The following is a 5722-nucleotide window of genomic DNA, read 5'->3' on the forward strand; positions in this document are numbered from 1 at the left end:
ACACACACACACACACACACACACACACACACACACACACACACACAGAGGCAATGAACTGCTGAAGAGTGGATCTCCAGCAGATGGTGAAGTAGGGGAAAGACGAGATGTGGAACTATGTGAATTGTCATCTTTTCATCAGTAGCCGCTCAACAAATGATTCTCTACTTCTGCCTACTCTCAGAAATTGGTTGTAATCAAGTAGAAAAAAAGTTTAATGTTGTTGACGCTTTTTTCTAGACTATTAAGACAACAACAAAAACCAAAACCAAAAAACAACTGGACTTGTTTTGTTTCACCCCAAACGATTTCGACTATCAAGGGCACTTAGACATGAATGCTGCCAAGTTTAGACTTCTAAGCTTGCTTTGTGCTTATGTTCCTCTCCTTCTGTAGCAACCCCACTCCAAACTCCTTAAATAATGGGAAATTTTATTTAATGATAGAAACAGTATCTATTGGCCATGATACCTTTTAAAATCTGTGTTGAAAAGTTAAGGTTCAATAAAAATTGTTGAATACTAAACTGGTCAATTTTGGTACAATTTACTGCAGTATGTAAAACCCCAATATATATTTTAGCATTTTGAAGTTGTTAGTTTGGGCTGAACACTGGTGGTCCAGCACTCAGGAGGCAGAGGCAGGAAGATTTCTGTGAGTTTGAGGCCAGTGTGGCCAACAGACCAAGTTCCAGAACAGCCGGTGCTACACAGAGAAGCCCTGTCTTGAAACATTAAAAACAAAAGTTTGGTTACATATAAGGTACTGGAAATATTTCCTAGGTAGATATCTGCTTTTGCTTACAAGAACAGGAGAATTGAAGCAAAATATATTGTGTCCAATATATTTGGGAGATTGGATGTTTTCAGTTCCCAAGGGGTTATCAAGATGTAAGGGAGTAAGTATTCAGTCTTACCCTTCAAAAGATTGACACATGCATACCTACACACACCCACATTCCTCTATACCCGCGGAAGGTAATGAGTTGGTACTAGTTGCTCTCAGAATATCTTGAGGTTTTACTAAAGTTTTTGTGAATGGATTATTTGGGATTAGATCATCTTTTATCATGTCTATCTCCTACCACTTATGAACATATGCGTCTAAGCCAGCTCTCAGCTGCTTCTTGTCTCATGGTTTATGCTTTTATGGCTTTATGGAGAAAGGCTTTCTACACATCTAGGAAGAGTTGTGATAACTGCTTCACAGTTTCAGATTTTATATTTGGTTTTTAGTTTATTTGCAGGTTGCATTGCTATGAGATGTACAGGGACCCAATTTTACATTTTTGTACATCTTAAGTCTGATTTCCCAGTATAATTTTGTTGCTTCCAAATCAGATAATATGCAGATGCATCATTTGTCTTTGAAATAACTCTTCTGTTACATTAATTGATGTATTAAATTATTTTTGCCCAATCACATACTTTTTAAAATGACAGTCTTGAAAATTAGTGTTAATATATGTTCAATATCTGTCTGAGTCCTTTGTTTTTACTCCATGTTCCAAAGTTAACTTAGTTGCACAGACATTAAAAAAAAAAAAAGAATTGATTCTTTAAGAAATCTAATGAAGAACTTTATTGGATAGCATTGATCTTATGTATTAACTTGAAGAAATGGCAACTTCATATTGTTTTATAAAAGAAACCTTGCTTTGTTCTTTATGACTTTACTATGTTGCCACTTAATTAAGATGAATTTCCACACACTAGGTACATCCATGTAACCGTTACCTGAGAAAGAGAAAATCACAAGTATTCTAGAAGATTCATCTTACATACTTTCAACTGTTATCTATTTCCTTCCCCAACTTAACCAATATTTCATGACTTTTGTTCACTCATAAATGTTTTGTAAATAGAAAATTATAGTATGTATAATTTTAGTTGGTGTACATATATTGTAATGTAATCAATACTATTCCATACAATTTATTTTCAGTGTATAATAGTTTTTCTCTCTCTTCCTTTTTTCTTTCTTTCATTTTTTCTTTATTACTTTCTTTTTTTCTTCCTTCCTTCCTTTTCCTTTCTTCTTCCCTCCTTTCCTTTCTTCCTTCCTCTTTTCCTTCTCTGTCCCTTCCTTCCTACCTTCTTTCCTTCCTTCCTGCTTTCCTTTCTTCCTTCCTTCTATCTATCTGTCTCAGTACTATGGACTGAAATTAAGGCCTGTGCATGCTAGCAACCACTAAGCAGTAGCCCTGTCTCTTCAGTCTGTATTTTGGTACTAAGCTCCATAGGCTGGCTTTGGACTTACTCTGTAGCCCAGGCATGTCTTCAGTTCTCAGCCCTCCTGCTTTAGCCCGCTGAGAGCCTGGGTTTATAACTCAGACTACCCGTTCACTCCAGTAATCTAGTATTGGAGGAGCATACTAAAATTTACTTAACTGTTCTAATGCTGATGGGCATTTGGATTATTTCTAGCTTAAAGCCACTTGTTAGTGTTTTCTTGTAAAATTCTTACACATCCAACGTTCACAAGAATATAAAAATAAGCAAAATTCCTGTGTAGAATGGCCCTTGTATCACGTTTGGTGAGTAGTGAAAAAAAGTCCCCTGAGCGTTTCTTCAGTCTGCATTTCCATCAGAAGTCTCTGAGAGTTCCTGCTAACACACCTGATGACATTTTCTGTCATTTGTCATCTTGATTTTAGTCTTTCTGGTAGGAACACTGTGGGGAGCGCTGGTTTTCGTTCATGTCTGCTGATTGTCTAATGAGATCGAGGACATTTTCTTTTCTGTTCTGTAGTGTTTGAAGATTCTCTTTAAAACATGGTTCCAAGGTCTGGCTCATTTATATTAGGTGTTATAAACTTTTATTAATGACTTGATTGTGTGTGTGTGTGTACACGATCATGTTTGCTGTTGTGAATATATTCTCCCACTGCTTAGCTTAATATTTCTCTTTTTTAAGAGAAATACTTAATACTTCCCACCTTTTGTAAGGGGAAGTTTTCAATTTTACTGTTAGAGTGATCAGAATACAATTGCATTTCTATTATGTGTGGCTAAGGAAATATTTCTTTGTTATGAATTATGAAAATATTATATGTTAGCCTCTAGAAATTCAATTATTTACTCTTTTGTTCATGTCTGTTCTCTGCCTGAAAGGGACAGTTTTGTATATGCATTGAGATAAGGGCCAAGATCTATGCTTCTTCTAGAGATCTAATTAGCATAAAGACCATGAACAAAAAAAAAAAAAAAAGAAAGAAAAAGAAGAATAAAAAGAGAGTATCTTACCATTAGCCAAGAATTCTCTATGTGCACCAACCTGGTCTTGAACTCACAGAGATCCTCCAGCCTCTGGCTTCCAGCTACTAGGATTAGAGGAGTCCCACACCACACCTGGCTAGAAAACTCTTTTTGCTGTTCATGAATACTGTGCATTAGACCAGAGTCTCTTGCAGTGGCTTCTCTGCTTCTTCACTGTCTTCAGGCATACGCGTCTGCAGCATTTCAGAACATTTGGCTTATGAGAATAAGCGGCAGGGCTGCGTTTCTCAAACTTGATTGCCCGTTTGAAACATCTGACATGTTTTTGAGATTATCAGTGTCTGGATGTGTCTTTACAAGTAAAGATTTAATTACGTGAGAGGTGAGGTGTCACTGGCGGGTCCCTAGACATCTCCCTGATGACTGTAAAGAGCAGGCACGTTTGAAAGCGACTGATGTGGAAGAAACCTTTCCAATGTGTTTCTATTCTTCAAGTGAGGCTCTTTGAATTTTTCATATACATTTTAGAATTAACTTGTCCATCGCCACACACGTCCTCTCTGAATTCTGATCAGCAGGGTACAATTTAGTGAACAGCCACCTCACCGTAAATTAAGTTTTCCAATCTCGGAATTGGATATGCCTCTCAAGTCTCTTTTCTTCTTAGTCAGCAGTGTTGGTGATTTTGTTCTTGCTGTGGTTGATATCTTCATTGTTTTCACATCAATTCTGACTGTTTTTTCATACCATTATATTAATAAATGGTGCCTTAAGCCACTCTGGTGGCTTAGGCCTATAATCCCAGTACTAGGGAGACAGAGGCTAAAGGTAGAGGCTATCCTGCGATAGTTTCAGGCCAGCCTAAAATTCAGAGTGGGACCCTATCTCAAAAATCAAAAAACAAAAACAAACAAACAAAAAGCCAAGCCACCCCCCCAAAGTATAAAAACTAGTAATTCTTGCACATTTTCATTATTGTTTGTTTTATTTGCTGAATTTTAAGGAAGTATATCTCTAACATAGGCTTTTTAGATTATTGTTAATATTTTAGACACATCAAATTTTGTGAGATCTAGTTTCTCCTTTCTGGGACTATATTTTCTTCTTTCTCTTGGAACACTGGTTAGCGCTTCTTGCATAAAGTCCAACAGGGTTAGCAGTAAAGGTCACCCTGTCACATTTACAGCCACAGGAAGCGTCCGTAACTCACTATTAGGACTGTTTATTTTAGATGACAGGATCTTCTGCTTCCTTTTTATTAATGGTTTTAAAAAATAAAATCTTGAGTATGTTTTATTAAATATTCCCCCTGTTACTTTTATGACTGTGTAAGTTTATTTTTCTACATTGATGTTTTTTGAATTTCAAGCAAGGCTTTACGTGTGCAGCAGCATCAGGTTTGTTAAGTATCGCTGAACTGTTTTTTTTTTTTATATTTAAAGCAATTTCATGTCTCTTGTAGGAAATATTATTAGCTTAAAATTTTAATTGCTGGTATAGTTATTGCCAGGATGCATGTCAGGTTGGATTGAAATTATCAAACTTTTTCTTGTTTTGAGACAGGTTCTCACTATCTTGTTCAGAATGGCTTTGGAGTGGATCCTCCCGTTTACTTTTTATTAAAAACAAAACAAAAATAAAGGCAAAAACAATGGGCTAAAGAGATCGCTCAGCGACTCAGACTGTGTGCAGACAGTGCTCTTTAGAGGACCCCAGTTTGGTTCCAGTACCCTGTCAGGTGGCTCGTAGCTACCTGTGACTCTAGCTCCAGAGGATCTGATCCTCCCTCTGTGGGCACCAACCTTCACATGTACAAACCCACACACATTTGCATAATTAAAAATAATAGAATAAATCTTTGAAAAAATCAAAATATAGAACATTTTCTAGATGCTTTGTTAGAATTCAGGAGATGTGCGTATAGAGCGGTCATGTGTCCTAGGCCACTTTCTAGAACAAGCTCACCAGGACATGTGTACCCAGGTTGCTATGGTAACAAGATAACATGTTGCTCTTCCCCCTAGTCATACTTCGTAGAGGATGCGGTGAAATACTGTGAGCATCCTGAAGAATTCGCAAAGGAATTCTAGGAATGGTTTTTTTTGTTTTTTTTTTTTTTTTCCATTGGCTCACCTAGGTGGAGACTGATATCCTTAGAAGTGAGCAAGGGTCATCACTCTCAGAGCTATTTTGTGTTTCTTCCTACCTTTGTAGTATAGGGCAGAGCTACCCCAAGAATGGGAATCCCTGTCTTAGCTTAGTCAAAAAGAAAAGCGTCTAAAATTACTTCATTAAGTTCTAAGTGTTGCCATTTAATTTATACTTAAAGCAACTTCTATCTTTTCCTTGTTTTGTAGGTATTTACATGATAAGTTGATTTTGAAATTAGTGCTAATTTATCATTAAGCCAGCAACATGGTTTTATCTCATTAGTCTGTTTGAGTTATCTTTACACCACACACACACACACACACACACACACACACACACACACACACACACAC

The 5722-nt window shown here is 36.8% G+C and overlaps 1 protein-coding gene across 1 annotated transcript in view; it reads left to right on the forward strand.

Annotated features, from left to right (window-relative positions):
• Positions 1 to 5722, forward strand: part of Themis (thymocyte selection associated) — a 203624-nt gene that overhangs the window by 341 nt on the left and 197561 nt on the right. The gene's annotated exons all lie outside the window — the stretch shown is intronic.

The sequence above is a fragment of the Psammomys obesus genome, unplaced genomic scaffold (assembly GCF_907164565.1).
Source record: "Psammomys obesus unplaced genomic scaffold, mPsaObe1.curated_primary_1811, whole genome shotgun sequence".
NCBI classification, from domain to species: domain Eukaryota; kingdom Metazoa; phylum Chordata; class Mammalia; order Rodentia; family Muridae; genus Psammomys; species Psammomys obesus.